General features: G+C 41.2%; 1 long non-coding RNA gene and 1 other non-coding gene across 2 annotated transcripts; both read right to left on the bottom strand.

Annotated features, from left to right (window-relative positions):
- Window positions 1-1,547: 1,547 nt before the first annotated feature.
- LOC134737361 (uncharacterized) lies at window positions 1,548-4,662 on the bottom strand. The gene is made up of 2 exons (XR_010122193.1): window positions 4,517-4,662; window positions 1,548-1,750 (listed from the first exon to the last, which is right to left on the bottom strand). It is a non-coding gene; the product is annotated as an uncharacterized lncRNA (long non-coding RNA).
- A 14,706-nt stretch (window positions 4,663-19,368) lies between these two features.
- On the bottom strand, window positions 19,369-19,472 carry LOC129488919 (U6 spliceosomal RNA). Its single transcript, XR_008659763.1, has one exon. It is a non-coding gene; the product is annotated as a U6 spliceosomal RNA (small nuclear RNA).
- Window positions 19,473-21,751: the final 2,279 nt, after the last annotated feature.

Raw genomic sequence — 21,751 nt, 5'->3', positions numbered from 1 at the left:
TTTCTTTAACATTTTTTGTAGTATGGATTTGTTGGTGATGAACTCTTTCAGCTTCGTATGTCTAAAAATATCCTGGCCAGGCACGGTGGTTTACGCCTGTAATCCCACCCAGCACTTTAGGAGGCCACAGCAGAGAGTTGTTTGAGCTCAGGAGTTCAAGAACAGCCTGGGCAGCAGAGTGAGACCTCATCTCAAGGAAAAAAGAAAAAAAGGAAAAAAATTCTTATAAAGACATTTTTACTGAGTGTAGAATTCTAGCTTTTTTCTTTCAGCACTTTAAAAATGTTGTTCCACTGTTTTCTGGATTGCATTATTACTGAAGTTAAATCTAATGTCATCCTTATCATTGTTTCTCTGTATATAATGTGTTTTTTTCCTTCTGGTTGCTTTTAAGATTTTCACTTTATCACTGATTTTGAGCAATTTGATTATTGTGTGCCTTAGTGTAGTTTTCTTCATGTCTCTTCTTTTTTTTTTTTTTTGATAGGGTCTCGCTCTGTCGCCCAGGCTGGAGTACAGTGGTGTGTTCACAGCTCACTGCAGATTCAACCTACTGGGCTCAAGAGGTCCTCCTGCCTCAGCCTCCCGAGCAGCTGGGACTACAAGCGTGAGCCACTGCACCTGGCTTCTTCATGTTTCTTGTATGCTTGAGTTTTTTTGAGTTTCTTGTGTCTATCATTTCATCACATTTGGAACAGTTTTAGTCATTATTTCCTGTAATATTTTTTCTCACACCCTCCTTTCAGGGATTCCAATTGCATGTCTTTTGTTCTAGGATGCAGTTAAATTACTTGAAAAGCATTTACTTCTTTTAAGTCTGTTTTTAAAGCTTTTTTGGTGGTACCAGTATAGTGTTTAGTCTACATCTACTTATTCCCTACTACTGAGGTAAGATTAACTAATGAGTAGACTTTTTTACCCAAAGTCCCACAAATTATGAAGTTAAGTCAATCTGGATGGGAAAATAGGCTATTTCTGGCCTTGTGTGAGTGCTAAAACACTCTTTCCTTTAATCCTCTTGGATGGTTTTTCTCCTGGCCACAGGTAACTCCCTCAAATGCCTACATTGATTAATACTCTGCTAAATACTTAAGGGAGACCCTTTACAAATCTCTGGAATTCTATCTCTGCTCAGCCCTCTTTTCTCTGGTACTCTGTCTTGCAAACTCCAGCTGCCTTGGGTCTTCTTGGGCATTCAGCTCTGTCTCCTCAACCTGGGTCATTCACTGGGCTCTGTTTGGATATCTCCTCTTAATGTCATGGCCTGGAAACCCTGCAAAGCAGTAAGTCGCACCTGTCATAGGGTTCACCTCATTTGTTTACTGTCTCACAGGGATCACTTTAGTTTGTTGCCTGATGCTAGTACCTTGAGAGCTGTTGTTTAATATATTTTAACTGTTTTTCTTTTTGTTGTTTCACCCAGGGGAGTTTGTGCCGCCTTAGTCCATCTTTACTGGAAGAAGAAATTCCAGATTAGCGCCTTAAAAAAATATGTCAATGGGAGAAGAGGCGATAATGCTACTGGTGCTAGAATAATAGAAATGCCGTTTGCTAGAAAGTTGTTTAATCATGGCTGTAAAATAGTATTTTTGCCTACAGTAAACAGCCTGATGAAGAGAATATGAATCTTGTAGTTGGTGGCTTGAATTTCAGCTCTGTCAAATGTCAGCTTGAATGTCAGCTACTCTGTCAAAGTAGCTGCCCAACTTTGAACAAGTTACTTCATCTTTCTGAGCCCTGGTTTCTTTATCTGTAGATATAAAAATGAGAAATATGAATATCTGACTCATGGTGTTATGGTAAGATTAGATAAGATGGTGTATACAAATTGCCTGCTACAGTGTTTGGCATAGTATTCCCTAAACAAAAGTTAATTCCTTTCTTCTTTTTATTTATTTCTGTATTTATTATCCCAGCTCACTGCAGCCTCAACCTCCCAGGCCCACGTGATCCTTTCACCTCAGTCTTCCAAGTAGCTGGGATTACAAGCATGTGCCACCACGCCTGGCTAATTTTTGTATTTTTTTAGAGATGGTGTTTTGCCGTGTTGCTCAGGCTGGACTGAAACTCCTGAGCTCAAACGATTCACCCACCTTGGCTCCCCAGAATGTTGGGATTACAGGCGTGAGCCTCCCTACTCAGCCATAAATTAATTCCTTTCTTTAATAGCCTCTCTTATTCTCCATTTTCTCCATTTCTTCTACAAGATAATTCTGCATGTTTTCTATCACTGAATTTTATACAATCTGGGAGAAAAGCAATAAGCCTCATTATAAATTTCTTCAGGATACAGGACATAGAGTTTTCCTTCCTTTCTTCTTTTATTTCTTTATACATCAAACACCTGTTATATAAAAGAGAATGTGCTGCAAACTAAGGGATAAAAATATGCATGATAGGGTCCTTGCTCTCCAAGAGCTGACAAACCAGCAAGTGAGATGGGCATGTAACCCACTGTATAAGATGGCACTATAGAAACACCATGTCTCTTTGCAAAAGAGAAAGTTGGTGGCTTGCTGGCTGACAGATAAAAGCACCATGTCTCTATCCAGCCTGTCTTCAGCTTCTTTTGTTGTTTACTTCTTCAATATCTGATTTATTTCAAGGCTGAGACCCTGATCCAGCTGACCCTGTCGCTGCAGAAACCATTTGATTCTTGCTACTTAGTGTGTTCAAAAGTCACTTTGTGGTAGACAGTATTCTTAATGAGCTGACAAAGCTGAGGCCAGAGTTCCCCGAGTCATGGCACCTCATCTGGGGGACTCATTGCCTCTGGACATGAAGTGATTACCTAAGGCACTGACTTTTGGAAAAGATGAAAGGCATCTCTTTATAAGCCTTCCTTGATCTTGACACTGAAGGCCTAAATGGCATTCTCATCAAGCATTTACTAACTCGTCACCAGCCAATCAATAGGAATTTGGCAGAAGGGAAGAAAGAAGGACACAGTTCTTCAGGCAGGGAATTAAAACTGGCATAGTTAAAGAAGGTCAGTCTTTCAGTGGAAAGGGTGCAGGACTGGAAATGAGGAGACGAAGGTTTCGGTCTAATCTTTTTATGTAAAATGGCATTAGACAACTATCTTAGAGTTTTAAAATTCTAGGCTCTGACTGTGGAAACAATTAAGTACTATAGTGCTATGCATATTAGTAAGAAAACCCAATAAAAATGTATGATCATTTATGTGATTTTTAAAGGTTTTATGTCTGCAGTGTAGCTTTAAATTTATTTATTTCAGACGAAACAAAATGCAATTTTTCTTCTGACTAAAGAACACAATTGTTTCTTTCTTTAAATGCCTTGTTAGTAGAAATAGAAGGGAAAGTGCTTACAAACCAGAGAGGAAGTGGCACCACATGGCCAGACTGACTATTGCTAGCCCCATCAGAGTGTGAGTGACTCTGGTTGTGGGTGTCTCTTTTGGTCTTACATCCTAACAGAGGAAATTACTCCACTTACTGAAGACCTGGGGTTCATTCAGATCTTCCGGGGTGGATGCAAAGAGCAATTTGACCCTGCACATCTCTACACTATGACTTTGGATATGAGGTCCTCAAGGGCGGGAACTTGTGCACTAAATACATACATGTTAAATGAGTGCTGGGCACTCAAAACCTACCTGTTTCTAAGAGACAGTTTAGCATAATGGCTAGGCACATGGGCTTTGAAGTCAGATTCCTGCTCTGCCACTAACCAAGTATGTAAGTTAATTAACCCCTCAGTGTTTCAGTTTTCTCATCTGTAAAATGGGAATCACAGTTACCTCATTAAGTTGATATGAGAACTACATGAGGTAATACAAGTCGAGACCTGACATAAGGCTGAGGAAACACTCATTAAGCCCGAGCAATATAGGTGGAGCTAGGGTAGAGCAAATGACGATAACCATCAGTAACTTAATCGTGCAAGAAGAACAGATATTGTTCTCATTGCATAGATGAGGAAACTGAGGTTCAAGGAGCTTAAGTAACTTGCCCAGACCATACAGCTAGGAAGGGAATGGAACCAATTCTAGATTTCATGGTTTTAGACCCCTGAGTCGGTCTAGTGCTGTCTCCACAATGAATTGCCTCAGGTGAATAGAGGTCGTGACTTGTCCAGTGGGCCAAATCTGACCCTGGAACTTGTGGGTAGTCTCACCTCCCAGATGTTCCAGGCCAAATGGTATGTGCCATGTTTAAACTAGGGACTGCCTAGAGCTTTCTGTGATAGGAAAGTGGAAAATTGATATTTCTGGGAGTTCTTGATATTTCTGGGAGTTCTTCATAGCATCTAGTGCTTAGATGCCTTCAAGAACTTCCATTTTCAAATTATAACTGACATTCATTTTCTAAACAGGAGAGACCTCCTAACAGTATCCCTTATCTGATCTGCCCAACACTTGCTTAGAGAAGTGACAGACACTGACCTTTTAATCCTCATTGCATATAGCCATAAGGATAATCTTTATGACTTTAAAAAAAGATGGTCAATTCCCATTGAAGCAGACATTATATCAGATGATTTACATACTTACCTAATTTATCATTGTAACATTCTGCAGAGATATAATTTATTATCTCCATTTTATGTTTTTTCCCAAGGTTAAACACTTTGTAAGGGAAGTAGAATGTGAACTTATGACTTCTTCAAAGAAGCTTCTTCCAAGTTCCTTCTCTGAGTATATGACACTGCCTTGCTCTTAACAAACAAACAAACAAACAAACAAACAAACAGATACTTCATTCCATTTCATTCATCAAAATTCAACTAAAAAATTACCTACTGATGTGTTACTCTATGCCCAGCCCAGTGGTGCAGTTCTAAGCATCTTAAAACCTTGTTATGGAGTCTTAATATCTTTATGTTTTAGCTTGTGCCATTTTAGGGAAAGTTATAATTTACATTGTTCAAAGCTACTCCCTGGCATATCTTCAAGACTTAATAAAGATTTTGTGGAGGTGGGAAGATGGAAAGATAAAAAACAATCAAGGCCAAAGAAAGACCTCCATGCACAAGATCACTGGCTCTGTATAAATGGAATAAAAAGCATGAGATGGCCTGTATTTTATTAGGATAACACACTTAAGAGGTAATATCAAGTTCTAAGCCAAAACCTTACAGTGTAACTTTTAGACATTCTTGTATCACTGCGAAGTAATTTAGGACCAGAGCAGGGGTGGCTAAATACAGCCTGCAGGCCAGATTAAGCCCACAGGGATATTTTGTCCACACTCAGCTCCCACTGAGAACAAGCAACAACCTTCAGCTGTGGGCGGACGCTGACTCACAGACTCTGTTGCTACTCAGAGCCTTGCCAGCACCAACTAGGTCCAGAGAGATGGGATAGGGCAGTGTCAATCTGGCCTCCAAGGCCCCTTCTGGCTATTATCCCCTGGGACTTGATGATTCAGTACTGCCACAGATCCTGGATTTGTTGGCTAAGCACACCCATGGAGAGAGGCATGGGAGAATGGAAAGGTAGCTGTAGCAGAGAGAGGAGAGTAGCAGTGGTGCCTTAGAGGATGCTTCCTCTTGCTTTTGCAGGATTTCAGTCCCATGAGAGTGACCCTTCTGTGTGTTGATGAGTCGCCAGGGAGGGGTTTGCGAATGCTGGGTACAAGTTTACCTGCTGGCTGCTGCCCCTTTCAGCAACCTGTTGCCAGTCATTTGTTAGGAACCACTGTGATCTCTTGTAGCTGAATCAGACACCCACAAGAGACCACTGATGTGCCTTGCTCTGCCATATAGTGGGAAAGAATGTCTCTCTTCTATTTTGAGTTACACTTAGATTTTTTGCTCGTTGACTCTTTCTCCCTTGTGACTTAGACATGAAAACTTGTGGAGCTGGCATGGGGAAAAAGCAGACATGACATTGGACTCAGAGACACCACTCTCCTCTAGTGGCCAAATCTTTGTGTCTGACGTCTTGTTCTGATAGGATGAGCTATTTTCCTTTCTTCTTTTCTTATCTTTTTTTTATTTTTTACTTTCCGCCAACTCACAGCAGGATGAATTCTTTTCTAAGGGACTCATGGTTGCTCACACAAAATGACCTGTGGATAACCAAGCTACTAGTTTGCCAGGCATATCTATATTTGTTGGAACCTCGGGAGTGGGCACAATTTAAGACAAATGGAAACTGAGATACACAAGTTGTTAATGAAATGTCAAATCTACCCTTTACTGTCCTTGAGTCTATAAGATGTAAATAATTAGAATTCTAAGATTTGCCTGTAATCTGGAAAATTTATTTTAGAAAAATCTCTCTGAATAGGACATAACATGGAGTCAAGAAATGTCAAGGGACAGAAAAAAATGGCATAGATAATATGGGAAGAATGGTAGGATAAAACATTTCAAAGAAATAATATTTTTAACCCCTTCTGGCTTGAGAGGAAAATTACATTTTTGCAAAATAGTCACAACATGATGCACTGATATTTTGTAAATAAACTGTAACTTTAAATTTAGTTTTAGAAAAACCAGTGTGGACAATAGAAAACTTCGACATGTTAAACTATAAAAGAAAACCAATTGCAATATAGTATGGAGAAGACTACATACCTAATTGTATCAGTTTCTTTTCACTTTCATTTTCAAGGTTATCGCCCTTCAGTGAAGATAAACAGTACTAAAAGCTTGTCAGCTCTTTTTGAGACAGGATAAAGGATTTGTTTCTTCGCCCGTCTCAAGGAGATAGATGTGGACATCAGTATCCTTCTATAAAGCAGTCGATGAGCCTAAACAAGATGAAGTGGCAGCATGTTGATGGAGTATATTCAAAGGTGACAAGCAGCCTTGCAGACAGCGATGTTTTCTTCATTATTCTGCAAACAAGACTTCAGAGAGCTCTTACAATAGGAAAAAAATAAAAGTGCCCTTCCAAGGTTAGAAGTTAGGAATGCATTGTGCCTTTAAGAAGGCCAGCCCACAGATGAGGACGTGGAGTTTTCTTTTGCCTGAAGGGCATTTTCTTTTAAAAAAAATGATAGACATATCCTAAACATTAATTTAGAGTTTTCAGAGAATGAAATAGGCTTTAGACTTTTTTTTGTTTTTTTTTTTTTTTTAGGTTAGAATCGGAGAGTTCTTTTACAGGAAATATCACAATTTACAATTTCTTTGGCCAAGTGTGAACTGGGTAGCTCTTTGAACATTAGGGATGGTTAGAGCTGTGAAAGTTTTAAGATATTATCTGGTCCAATTGCTTCTTTTAAGAGAATAGAAAGGTGAGACCCAGAGAGTGTTAAATAACTTGGAGTAAAAGGTAAAAGGGATAGTGTGTAGGCAGGACCAGACTAACACTTTTATTTCTGGTCTTGTAAGTTTCATTCAATCATTCTGTGCAATACTGAATATACACTATGTCATGCAAAATTACAGAACTCTGTGTGTGTGTGTGTGTGTGTGTGAGAGAGAGAGAGAGAGAGAGAAAAAGAGAGAGACTAATCAATAAACCTGTTTGGCTACCATGTAGCGGCTGCCATTTTTTCCTTCTGTTTGGGCTCCCCGATGGGTAGTGCTTTTATGGGACATTCTCTCCTAAAAACACATGGCCACCATTTCCTCTATGTACTTCATTGGAGCCCTCAAGGTGCTAATAGTGTCCTGTGAACTGGGGGAAATTACCTCTACCCTTCTGCTCCTTTTTGTCTTAAACTCTGTTTGAATGCTCTATGGGTAGACTTTTAACATTTTTTTATAATGTAAAGTTTTTGGTATTAGCTGTTATGGAGCATAAGACTAATTTTATTTCCTCCTTCTCTTCTATTACTGTAATTTCCACGGCTCAGTGGCTTCTGGCATCCATACAATGGACAGTTGGCAGGAATTAGAGTGACATGGGGGATTGCTTGTTGCTTACTGCTTGAGTAACTTTTATTATTTCCAGTGGGTGCAAAAGAAATCAAAGGGCTATAGCTATATATATATTTTTTTCTTTGGGTAAATTTGGGCCTCTAGGGGAGTCAAGAGTCTTGGCAAGAAATCTATCTTGACTGGCCAGCGATTGATACAAGAGTGGGTTAGGGAAAAAGCCCTTGCTATTCTCTTCACTTCTCCCGCCATGTGATCCTGAGCAAGCAACTTAATTCCTTAAAAATGTACTTTTGTCATTTGTGATACAGGAATGATAAGAGTAGCTCCCTCAAAGGTCTGTTTTGGATAAAAAAAGAAAGACTGCATTAAGACATCTTGTATCACACTGCCTTAATAAACATTGTTATCAGTGTTCCCTACTATTCCTTTCAGCAGGCAAAAAGACTGGCAAGGATTAGGGGTTGCAGGGAAATTATTTGCAAATAACCTATACAATAAAAAACTGAAATCCAGAATATATAGGGAACTCTTAACAAAAATAAGAAAACAAATGGCCCAGTTCAAAAATGGGCAAAGATTTAAGTAGACACATCATCAAAGAAGGTATGAAAATGGCAAATAAAGATGCTCATTAATCACTGGGAAATGCAAATTTAAATGCAGTGAGATAGCACTACATGCCAAGTAGAAAGGCAATAATAAAAAAGACATAATATCAAGTGTTGTGAAGGATGTGGAGGAACTTGAACTTTCATCAGTGCTGGAGGGAATGTAAAATGTGAACTAGACAGCAATTTGGCAGTTTCTTAAAAGTCAAAATTATAGTTTCCTAGAATCCACCCAAAAGAAATGAAAATGTAAGTCCACAAATTCTTGCATGTAAATATTCATAGCTGTATTATTCAAAATAGCTAAATAAGAAGTGTTAAAAACTCTAAAAGTCCCTTAGTTCATGAATGGATAAACAAAATGTGATATATCCATTTTGCTGAATTCTACTGAGCAATAAAAAGGAATAAATTATTAATACATGCAGCAACATGGATGAATCTCAAAAACATTTTGCAAAGTGAAAGGAGCCAGGCACAAGAACTACATGTGTTAAGATTCCATTTATATGAAATTTCTAGAGAAAGCAAAACTACTGCCCAAAAAAGCAGATCAATAGTTGTGTAGGTATGGGTATCGTAGTTGAGACTGATGGCAGATGGGCACAGAGAAACTTTCTGTGGTGATAGAAGTGTCGTAAAACTGAACTGTGGTGGTAGATGCACAAATGTACACATTTATTAAAATTCATTAAACTGTATACAGAAAATGGATACATTTTATAATATGTAAATGATACCCGAATAAAACTGTTAAAATATATTTGAGCAGGGGATACAATGGTCACTGGTTGACTTTTAGCTTCCTAGTATGCCTTTCACCGTTATTTTGGTAATAGCAGTGTAATCTTTTCCTCATTGATGAAAGCCAAAGGAAGGGCAGTTAGTACTCTCTGTTTGGAAGAAGGGAAGATCTTCAAACTTTCTTAAGAAGTAAAGAAGACACTAAGTTGTTGGCAGTATTTCAAGCCTTCCGTGGGGGAATAAGGGAAGTCCTACTGGCTATGATTGGTCTACCTTGGGTCCTGTGCCTTTCCTTGAACCACCCACGGTTTCTAGGGAAATATGGTTTAAATGACTGGTCAAGAGCAAGTCACATGCCACTTTTGGCAACTTCACCAGAAACTGACCAACTTTGGGTGTTCTTTCTTTGGAGAGAGGTTGAGTCCCTTGTGAATTTTATTGGCAATAGTTACAAAATGTTGGATAGGGACATTTTGGATCTATAATGTAAAGAAGGATGTATGAGGATATCGGGAAGCCAAAGGGCTGGACCAGGGTGGACGTTCCTTGTTTTCAGCTGCCTAACATCCGTTCCAACTTTTGGTATTGCCAAACTTCTTTTTTCAAGGAATAGCCTCTCTCCATTTTGAAAAATGGGGTGAGGTGGGGCATATGATTGTAGTTAAATTAATCAGATGCTTGTTCCATTAACATGAAACTTGAGTAGATTACAGACAAGACTAAAATTAATTTGAACAAATTCATTAAAGGGAGGGTGTGTCCTGGTGACTCCTGGAGCTCCTTTGGATCTGTTGTTCAACATTCCCATTGGTTCACTATTGCAAATCTTTCTAACAAATTTACCTGAACAAGACAGACTTAATGAACAAATAGCAGGCATTATTAAACTAGCAATTCGTTTGTTAACAACATAAACAAAATAGATAATTGATGAATTTGTACGTTGGGAACTCCACTTTGGTATTTATTTATTTATTTATTTATTTGGAGATGGAGTCTCACTCTGTTGCCCAGGCTGGAGTGCAGTGGCGTGGTCTCGGCTCACTGCAACCTCTGCCTCCTGGGTTCAAGCAGTTCTCTGCCTCAGCCTCCCAAGTAGCTGGAATTACAGGCACCCGCCACCATGCCTGGCTAATTTTTTGTATTTTAATAGAGACGGGGTTTCACTACCTTGGCCAGGCTGGTCTTGAACTCCTGACCTTGTGATCCACCCGCCTCGGCCTCCCAAAGTGCTGGGATCACAGACGTGAGCCACCGCACCCGGCCTTGGTTTTTAGTTTTCTACCACATTTGTGTTTATCATTCATGAGCATATGAGAAAATGTATACTTGCATGAAGATGCATTTATCATAGGTAAGGAGTGTGAATTTCAAGACAGAAAAGGGTGATAGTGACAGTATCAGCCTACGGTGTGAAGCCTTTATATAATCTATATGTTGTGAGGCTAGAAACACGGCTTGGAAGTGTAGTTTTAAAGAATATGATTTCTAGAGATATGGAAGCAGAATAATAATAATAAAAATTCCTTCTTTGAAGAATGAAAGAAGTTAGATATGTGAGTTTTACTTTAAACGGACCTAAAAGAACTCTGTTGATTCAAGCACTATGTTGTTAATTGTTTTTCTTTGATGATAATGAAAATTATGCAAACAGAATATGCCCACCCTTGGACTTAAAGCAAAAAACTTGCCTTCTAACAGATCAGTTTGTGACAGGCTCTCAAGTAAGACTAAAACTTGGTTCTGCTTAACAGTAATTGGCAGATTCCTGGGATGTGTTTCTCAGCCATTCATTGTTAAAAGAAACAGACTGTCCTGCTCCATCCTGTTTTATTAGCCAAGTAAGATGTCAGCCTTTGGGTTGTCAAATTCATGAAACATATTTGGGTAATTATGAGAGGACAGAGAGCATGACTGGCATAGAAGAGAAATGACGGCTCAGAAATTGAACTTAGCTTTCTTCAGACATAACAAAACTTAAAATTAATTAAAATTTTTGTTATTGGTTTTACCATCTATAAAAATTTGGAATACATTTTTAAAAAGGTGATCCTTTTATTTCCCTGTTTCTTTTTTGTTCAAGATGAAAAACAAGCATAAAATGAAAGTGCCCCTGACAATTTCTAAATCTAAGAACAAACTGGAATTTTGTGTATACATCTGCAATATGCAATGCCTAGTTCTCTGTGGTGGGGGAATGGAGGTATTTGCTGATTTTCTTCTTACCAGATGTGAGGATCTTGAAGGTGGGCCTGAAGGTGGGCTTGAAGGTGGCAGAGCTCAGAGGCTCATGATAGACCGCTGCTTTTTATGTTAATAAAATATCATTAATGTATTTTTCATATTGTACTTACTAATTTTAAAGTCATTTCTATTCTGTCATCACTGCTAGGATTATGAACAGTAGATTTGCATTTGGAACTGAAAAGGCCAATGGAATCCTGGAGTTGCGATAGTAATTTCATTTTAAACCACAGTCATTAGTTACCCATGTATTGTTTGAAGATGTCTGTCATATGATTATTTAAAGACATTTAAGAACATATCTGAATAACGTAAATGGAGTTATATGTGTCAGTATCAATAACTTTTAACTACTTTGTTTTCTAGACTAGCATATACCCATTATACATTAAAAATGTGAAATGTTTAGGTTTGCTTATTAGAGTGGAGAGGTGAATACTAATTCTCAGATGTGTTTTGTGATAAGGTGGCACTCCTTCTTAAGCATTGTCATCAATCTTAAGCCGGGAAATTCACCTCTACGAAGTGTCAAATCACTGGCTCCAAATCAAATTCTAGCAAGTATTCCCCATGTAATCAGCTGTCATCCTCAGCGACAAGGAGGAGACAGTGCTCTGCTTTCACTTTATTCCTACTTGAGAGCCCCAGCTTGAGAGTCTGGATAAGGCTCAAGGACGGAATGCGGAGTCTGTCTTCTATAAATAAAGAGAATAAAATTGCTGCTTTTTTCCTCTCCTTCCTCACCACTACCTTGTCTGTCCCCCAGCACATTCTTATTTCTCCCCAATGTCAATGAAGTTTGGCAGAAAGTTGTCTCTCATCTTAGTGTGCTACCTTACTTCGCTCAGCCTTATTTTCATCCCCTCTTCATTCATTGACTTATCAGGAGCTTCATCTCTTTAGAGAAAGGAGTGGGTACACAGGCAGTTCTCTTGGGAATTCTGATTCATTCACCATCTTGAACCACCTTTCTATTGGGTTGTTGGATGTGACCATAGATGCTAGTCACATGCTTCTTAGCTCCCCATGTAATGAAACAACACAAGGCCAAGCAGATTTCCCAGACAAGGCTTTTATTTTGGGGCTTGTGCTCAAGGGCAAGGGAGACAGTGGAGGCGAGGTATGAGGATCCTCAAGCTGGCTCCCCCAAAAAGCTAGTAGAGACTTTTTAATCAGACAAAGCATGGAGAATTGACACAGGGGTAAGGTATGCAGGCTGGGCTGGGAGAAGCATGTGGGAGGTAGGGTATGCAGGTCCATATGTCTGGTCCCGATGGTTATCTTGAGTAATGGGCCACCTGGTGGTCTGGCCAGCGGCAAAAAGGCTGCTTACAAATCATTCTTTCCCAAGGTTTGACATTCTGCACTTTGGTTTGATATTTAGGTTTCCTAAGGCCAGTTCCTGGAATTCTTTAAGTAAAAGGCATAGTTAAACATTATGAGAGCACAGAAGAATGGCTATTTTCTTTGTATGACTAAAGCCTTGGGGTTAGCATGTGTAACGTCAGCGAGGTGGTGATGTGGATTTTGTGATCAGTAGGAATGTATCAAAGAATGTTCCACCAGCAGGGGTGGTGGGGTGGGGAGCTGAAGCCAAGCCCTGACCTTACTCTGTCTCATGCCCTTTCTTGGTATATTTGCTTTTTTTTTTTTTTTTTTTTTTTTAAAGAGGCTACTCTCAGTTCCCTAGATCAACTATGTTCTCTCTTTTTTTTTTTTTTTTTTTTTTGAGTCAGAGTCTTGCTCTGTCGCCCAGGCTGGAGTGCAGTGGCAAGATTTCGGCTCACTGCAACCTCCACCTCCTGGGTTCAAGCAATTCTCCTGCCTCAGCCTCCTGAGTAGCTGGGATTACAGGCTTGCATCACCACACCTAGCTAATTTTTTTTTATTTTATATTTTTGGTAGAGACAGGGTTTCACCATGTTGGCCAGGCTGGTCTCGAACTCCAGACCTCAAGTGATCTGCTGGCCTTGGCCTCTGAAACAGAGGAATACATAACCATAATTTATGGGTAGTGTATTATAAACCAAAAAGTATCTCAGACAGATCTCAATCAATTTACTTACGTTTTTGAGACAGGTTCTTGCTCTGCCACCCAGTCTGGAGTGCAGCAGTACAATCTCAGTTTACTGCAACCTCTGCTTCCTGGGCTCAAGTGATTCTCCCACCTCAGCCTCCCGAGTAGCTGGGACTACAGGCGTGTGCCACCACATGTTCTCAGATAATTTTTAAATTTTTTGTAGAGAAGAGGTCTCCCTATATTGCCTAGGCTTGTCTCAAACTCCTGGGCTCACGCAGTTCTCCTGCCTCAGCCTTCCAAAGGGCTGGAATTATAGGCATGAGCCACCATGCCTGGCCTTCATTCAGTTTAAAGGTTTATTTTGCCAGGGCTAAGGACTGGCTGTGACACAGCCTTTGGAGGTCCTGAGAACATGTGCCCAAGGTGGTCAGGCTATACCTTGTTTTTTATACATTTTCAGGAGACATAAGCCATCAATCAATATATGTAAGATGCACATTGGGTTTTGTGGAAAGGCAAGACAACTTGAGTCAGGGGCTTCCAGGTCACAGGTGGAGCCATAGATTTTTCTGATTGGCAATCCGTTGAAAAAATTTATCTAAAGACCTGGAGTCAATAGAAGGAAGTGTCTAGGTTAGGATAAGGGGTTGTGGAGACAAAGGTTCTTTTTTTTTTTTTGAGATGGAGTCTCACTCTGTCATCCAGGCTGGAGTGCAGTGGCATGATCTTGACCCAATGCAACCTCTGCCTCTTGAGTTCAAGTGATTCTCCTGCCTCAGCCTCCTGAGCAGCTGGGATTATAGGCGCCTGCCACCATGCCCAGCTAAATTTTTTTTATTTTTGGTAGAGACAGGGTTTCACCGTGTTGGGCAGGCTGGTCTCGAACTCCTGACCTCAAGTGATCCACCCACCTTGGCTTTCCAACGTATTGGGATTACAAGCATGAGCCACCACGCCCGGCCTAATTTCTCCATTTCTTTATGGAATATTATACATCTGATTTAACATAACGATGTGATCATTTTAATTATCTATTTCCTTTTTCTCTTTTGGCACCTGTCATTCTATCCTCATAACAACATTGTTCCAATTCTTTTAAAATTCCCCACCTTCCCTTAGTATGTGTTGACTTCATTTTTGGAATAAGGTTTGTCTAAAGCTGCTTTAACTTGTTTAACTTTTGTGGGAGTCTGGCACTGAGTTTAACAATTAAGTACATTTGGAGGAACTTTTTGGATGTCATTTTAGGAGTGTTGGGAAGAGCTTATTCTTCCTGTGCCTCCTCTCATTCCAACCCATTTCTCTCTGATTTGATTGTTAATATTTGCAATTTTATCCTTTGAATTTGCTTCCTCTGATATTAAAATACAGACACTCCTGCGAACAATCAGTTACTCACACTTGATTGTGAATGAGGCTCAGCGGGTGGGATTTGATAAGGGGGTAGGGATAAGAGCAAGAGAGTTCTGGAAGCTGGTACAGGTGTTGCTGTCAGGCTGTTTGTGGAAAGACTGCTAAATACATAGTCTGGTCTGCTAGTCACTACCTGTAAACTTGTTGGAGTCACTCAACACTCTTGAACCTCAAGTATCACATATGAAATATGGGATAATCATGCTTGCCTGGTTTACCTAACAGGATTATTTGAAGGCCCAAATGAGAATATATGTGCAGCAAAAAGTTTGTAAACTCTGATGTGCTATGCAAAATAAAGATACCAAAGGGCTTGACGAAAGGGAAAAAGAAATGTGGCCAAGGCAACGTTTACTTATGTTATAACTAAGGTGGATTCTGGTGCTGCTCTATGATCGTACTCAGAATTATGACAGTTCAGATGACCAGGAGTCATATATCACCTTCTATATATCGTTGCATTAAAGTAAGCCACTTCCAGCCTGGCCAACACAGTGAGATTACATCTCTACAAAAAATAAGAAAAACCTAGCTGGGCATAGTGGTGCTTGCCTGTGGTCCAAGCTACTTGGGAGGCTGAGATGGGAGGATTGCTTGAGCCAGGGAGGTTGAGGCTACAGTGAGCCTTGATCCTGATTGCACCACTGCACTCCAGCCTGGGCAAAAGAGTGAGACCATGTCTCAAAAAAGGAAGCCACTTTTCTTTTCTCTTTACTTTTCTTCTCCAGGACAATCCATACCAGCCTAGCTGCTGTCCCTGAGTGGCAGCATAGGGAACTGTAGGGGCAGGGCCTGTGCCCTTCCTAGGGAAGGTAGGAGAGGATGGCTACCCGTGTACAGCTGATCCTTTGTCTTCAAGGTTTACCTTTGTCTGAAATCTACTCTTTTCTTTGAACGGGGTCTCTGTTGCTCAGGCTGGAGTGCAGTGCCGTGATTACAGTTCACTGCAGCCATGATCTCCCGGGCTCAAGTAATTCTCCCACCTCAGCCTCCTGAGTAGCTGGTACTACAAGTGTGCACCACCACGGCTGGCTATTTTATTTTTTTATTTTTAGTAGAGATGAGATAGCACTATGTTGGTCTCCAACTCTTGGGCTCAAGTGATTCTCCTGTCTTGGCCTCCCAGTGTTGGGATTATCAACCTAAGCCACTGTACCCAGCCTGAAACATACCCTTCAGTAGGAGAAAATTATGTAGCTCTGTGGCGTACAACTATTCTCTAGGAATAGGCTTCTTCAAGATCAAACTAAGATGAGAATTGTTAAAGTAGTGTAGCAAAAGGAAAGATATTATATTTCAGAGAATGTCCTAATAGCTCAGATGAAGATGCCATCATTTAAATATGACCAGACTCCAGATGTATTAGTTGGTTCTTTCTTTTGTTCAAGAAGGACATTAAGCACCAATAAATAAATAAATGCCTGGTATCACACATCCAGGATAACCAAATGGAGCTGTACATGTGTAATAGGCAGAAAAATGGACCCCAAAGATGTATACACCTTAATTTTTGGAACCTGTGAAAATTCTTTGCAAATGTAATTAGAACAGGGAAATTATACTGGATTATCCATGTGGGCCCAATCTAATCACATGAGCGATTAAAAGCAGAGATTTTCTGTGGCCAGAGGCAGCAGAGAGATGCAGCAGAAAAAGAAGTTAGAGAGACTATAAGTATGAGAGAATTTGACATGTCATTGCTGGCTCTGAGATGCAAGAGGCCATTAGCAAGGAAGAGATATAGACCTTTCAGAGTTTAGATGGTCCCTAGCTGATAGCCAACACAGAAATAGGGACTTACAATCCCAAGGAAATGAATTCTGCCAGCAAGCTGAATGGGCCTAGAAAGAGTCTTTCCACAGCCTCTGCATAAGAGCCCAGGGGACTGACACCTTGATTTTGGCTTTGTGATACTGTGTCCGGAATTGGTGGGTTCTTGGTCTCACTGACTTCAAGAATGAAGCTGCGGACCCTCGCGGTGAGTGTTACAGTTCTTAAAGGTGGCGTGTCTGGAGTTTGTTTCTTCTGATGTTCAGATAGAGGTGTTCGGAGTTTTTTTCTTCTGGTGGGTTCGTGGTCTCGCTAGCTCAGGAGTGAATCTGCAGACCTTCACAGTGAGTGTTACGCTCATAAAGGCAGGGTAAACCCAAAGAGTGAGCAGCAACAAGATTTATTGCTAAGAACGAAACAACAAACCTCCCACAGTGTGGAAAAGACCCCAACAGGTTACCACTGCTGCTGCGGGGCAGCCTACTTTTATTCCCTTATTTGGCCCCACCCACATCCTGCTGATTGGTCCATTTTATGGAGAGCCCATTGGTCTGTTTTACAGAGAGCTGATTGGCCCGTTTTGACAGGGTGCTGATTGGTGCGTTTACAAACCCTGAGCTAGACACAAGAGTTCTCCACGTCCCCACTCAATTAGCTAGATACAGAGTGCCCATTGGTGTATTTACAAACCCTGAGCTAGACACAGAGTGCTGATTGGCACATTTACAAATCTTGAGCTAGATACAGAGTGCAGATTGGTGTATTTATAATCCCTTAGCTAGACATAAAGGTCTCCAAGTCCCCACTAGACTCAGGAGCCCAGCTGGCATCACCCAGTGGATCTCGCACCTGGGCCGCAGGTGCAGCTGCCTGCCAGTCCCGCGCCCTGCGCCTGCACTCCTCAGACCTTGGGCTGTTGATGGGACTGGGCGCCGTGTAGTAGGGAGTGGCGCTCGTTGGGGAGGCTCGGGCTGCGCAGCAGCCGACAGGGGGAGGGGAGGCTCAGGCATGGCGGGCTGCAGGTCCCGAGCCCTGTGGGGAGGCAGCTAAGGCCCAGCAAGAAATCGAGCACAGCAGCTGCTGGCCCAGGTGCTAATCCCCCTCACTACCTGAGGCTTGCAGGCAGGCCGGCCGCTCCGAGTGCCGGCCCGCCGAGCCCACCCCCACCCGGAACTCGCGTTAGCCCGCAAGCGCGGCGCGCAGCCGCGGTTCCCGCCCGCGCCTCTCCCTCCACACCTCCCCGCAAGCTGAGGGAGCCCCCTCCGGCCTTGGCCAGCCCAGAAAGGGGCTCCCACAGTGCAGCGGCGGGCTGAAGGGCTCCTCAAGCACGGCCAGAGTGGGTGCCAAGGCCGAGGAGGGGCCGAGAGCGAGGGAGGGCTGCAGCATGCTGTCACCCCTCAATATTAGGAGCAGAGAAGCCAGCTGAGCCAACCCGGCATTCTGATCTATAGAAACTGAGAGGTAAGACGTTTTTGTTGTTTCAAGCCACTAAGTTTGTGGTAAGCTGTTATGATAGGCAGTAGAAAATTAATATGGCTGGGCGTGGTGGCTCATGCCTGTAATCCCAGCACTTTGGGAGGCCGAGGTGGGCAGATCACCTGAGGTCGGGAGTTCGACACCAGCCTGACCAACATGGAGAAACCCCGTCTGTACTAAAAATACAAAATTAGCTGGGTGTGGTGGCACATGCCTGTGATCCCAGCTACTGGGAAGGCTGAGGCAGGAAAGTCACTTAAACCCAGGAGGCGGAGATTTCGATGAGCCGAGATCATGCCTTTGCACTCCAGCCTGGGCAACAAAAGCGAAACTCCATCTCAAATAAAAAAAAAAAAAAAAAGAAAAGAAAATTAATACACTATGTGAGAGGCGGCTGGACAGCAAATAGCTGTTTCAAAGAACCACCTTTATGATTTTCCACTTAGCCTCTATATTTGAATATTTTTTTCTGATAACATTATGTGAACATGTACTAACATGACTCTTTAAATCAGCAGGGACCTCAGTTTCATATACTTTAGACCAGGGCATGACTGCCTTTATTTTTTATTCACCTGATGCTCCTCAAGTTGAATTTTGTGCACAGCTCTTTGTCTCTGTATATAACTTAAAAAAACCCAAGATATTACATACATTTAGTATATGTGCTGTTATTAAGTATATAGCTTGATGAAGTTTTCATATGTAAATACCTGAGAACCACCACCCAGATTGAGATATAGAATATTTTCATCACTTTAGTGGATGCTCCTGCAAGCTTAATGCCTTTTTCTAGTCAATACTTGCTGCATTCAGAGTCATCCACTCTTCTGACTTACACCATCATTGATTAGTTGTGTCTGTTGTTGAAATTCATGTAAATGGAATCATGCAGTGTGCACTTTTATGTCTGGCTTCTTTCACTCAACACACTGTTTTTGAAATTCACTCATGGTGTATAAACAGCTCATTCCTTTTAAAGCACCGTATAGCATTCTATTGTATGCCTAAACCTACTATATTTGTTTATTCAGTCTCTCACTGATGGTTATTTGGGTTGTTTCCAGTCTTGAGCCTTAATGAGTACAGCTGCCATGTGCTTTCTTGTACATGTCTTTTGGTGGACACATATACACATTTCTCATGGGTACATTCTTGTGAGTGGAATCTCTGGGTCTGCTCATAGGGTAGATTAATCCATATTTTAAGTCAGATTATTCCAAACACATAATTCAAAATTGGTGAATTATGTTTAGCTATTTTCATGTGATATATTATTATTATTGTTAAAAAAAGTTTTTGGAACACTTCATCAATTTGCGTGTCATCCTTGCTCAGGGGCCATGCTAATCTCTGTATTGTTCCAATTTTAGTATGTATGTTGCCAAAGGGAGCACTTCATGTGATATATTATTGATAGAAATAATTTAAAAAAAAATTTTTTTGAGACAGAGTCTCACTCTGTTGCCCAGGCTGGAATACAGTGGTGTGATCTCGGCTCACCACAACCTCTGCCCTGCGGGTTCAAGCGATTCTCTTTTCTCAGCCCCCGAGTAGCTGGGATTACACAGGTGTGCTAATTTTTTGTGTTTTTAGTAGAGATGGGGTTTTGTCATGTTGGCCAGGCTGGTCTCAACCTCCTGACTTCAAGTGATCCTCCTGCCTTGGCCTCCCAAAGTGCTGGGATTATGGGCGTGAGCCACCACACCCAGCTGAAATAATTTTATTTATACAAATAAGCTAAGAACCTATATACCTATAGATATAATATAGGTATGTTGTCTGCATGTAAGTGGAGCTCTATTCTTTTGAAAAAGAGCACTCAGTCAGAAAAGCCATTTGTGATTTAAAACAAGGCAGCTATAGGAAAGTTTGATTTCTCAGAACTTAAAAAGCCATACTAAAGGTGATCCTGCGTTTCCCTGTGTTGTATTTAGCTTTGCAGCATTTTCTGCTCAACTCAACATAGTAAAGACCATACTTCCCGTCTCATGACCTTTCTTTATCACTGGATGTCGTTCTCAGCATGAGGAGGCACAGTATGAGCATTCATGATTTCACCCAAGCAGTGACTTTCCCTTCCTTATCTCTGAGTACCCAGGAACACAAACCTCTGTTTTCGAAGAGGCTTATAAGTGCCCTGGCCATTGAAAAAGAGGGGTTGCTTCTGCATTGAGCAGTTTGAATGGGCCTCTGAAAAGTCTTGCAACACAATTCACCGGCAACACATGGGCGGCTGATGGCCACACTGTAGTTACAAGATTGCAGTCAGTGTGGTTCTCCATCATCCAGGTGATGCGAGGTGCTCCCTCCCTTGGTCTCCTCCGGGCCTTGGCCTGGCTCCCAAGCACTGGCCATCCCCCAGTATTCTTTAGGCTCTCAGTATTAGTTCTGCAACTTTTCATGGGACCCACCAGGACCAGACCATTTTCTCTTGCCCCACGCCTCTCACCTTCTCTACTTTCTTTATAACTCTTCTGTTATCATAGATACTATGGGTGTTACTTCCCTTAAACCTTCCCTTTTGATTCTTTGACAACATTCAGGAGTCAAAAATAAACATTGCTTTTCCTTCTCAAGGCAGTGTGGGTGACTCTGCTGACTCGGGGAAGAGTGTGTGAAGGGGAAGAAAACATACATATTGTTATTTCAATTATGTCATGTATTCATTAGGATTCTTGAGAGACATTGAATCAATAGTATGTATATACATTATATATTATAAGAATTGGTGCATACAATTAATGGAGGCTGGCAAGTCCAGAATCTTCAGTGTGGGCCAGAAGACTTTAGACTCAGAAGAGCTGATGGTGCATTTCCATCCCAAGACAGTCTGCTAGAATTTCTTTCTTGAGAGGGTGGCCAATCATTTTGTTCTTCTTAGGCTTTCAGCTGATTGAATGAGGCCCATCACATTATAGAAGGCAATCTGCTTTACTCAGAGTTTACTGATTTAAATGTTAATCTCATCCAAAAATACCCTCCAAATTGACACATACAATTAACCATCACACGTCATTACACTCATGATCTCCAGGAGCACACCATGGCTAAATTGGCATCTATCTAGTGCAAGATTTCTCATTTTATGGGAAAGACAATGCATTATGGATTAAGATGATGTAGATTTAAATCCCAGTGATCTTGGAATTTGAATCCCAGTTGTGTCATTTGGAAAAACCTTTAATCAGTCATCACAGAGCTGCAGTTCTCAACTGGGGCAATTTGTCCTTCCCCCTATGTCCCCAGAAGACATTTGATAACATCTGAGAACATTTTTGCTTGTTACAACCGGGGTGAGGGTGGGAGGAGTTGTTGCTGGCATCTCTGGTGGGCACAACTCAGGGATACTAACCATCCTATGATGCATACAACAGCCACCCACAACAAACAATCACCAGGCCCCAAATATCAGTAGTGTTGAGGTTGTGAAACCTTGCACTAGAGGTAAACAGACAATGCTAGGATATAAAAAACTAGGGGTGAATGGAACATGGGAGGGTTGTCAGGCAAGAAAACCAATAAAATGGTGCTCAAATTTAAAAAGCAAATGTGTGAACACCTGATCTTATAGTTTTTGACAATTTCTAAATATAATAGTGGGAAGGTGATACTTTAAGTTGGAAAATGCACTATTGGAGGCTACGCTATGATTTGGGGAAAAGAGAGCAGACCT

Source organism: Symphalangus syndactylus, chromosome 8 (genome assembly GCF_028878055.3).
Source record: "Symphalangus syndactylus isolate Jambi chromosome 8, NHGRI_mSymSyn1-v2.1_pri, whole genome shotgun sequence".
Lineage (NCBI taxonomy): Eukaryota > Metazoa > Chordata > Mammalia > Primates > Hylobatidae > Symphalangus > Symphalangus syndactylus.
The sequence above is the reverse complement of the archived record's forward strand: the minus strand, read 5'-3'. Positions and strand labels throughout refer to the sequence as shown.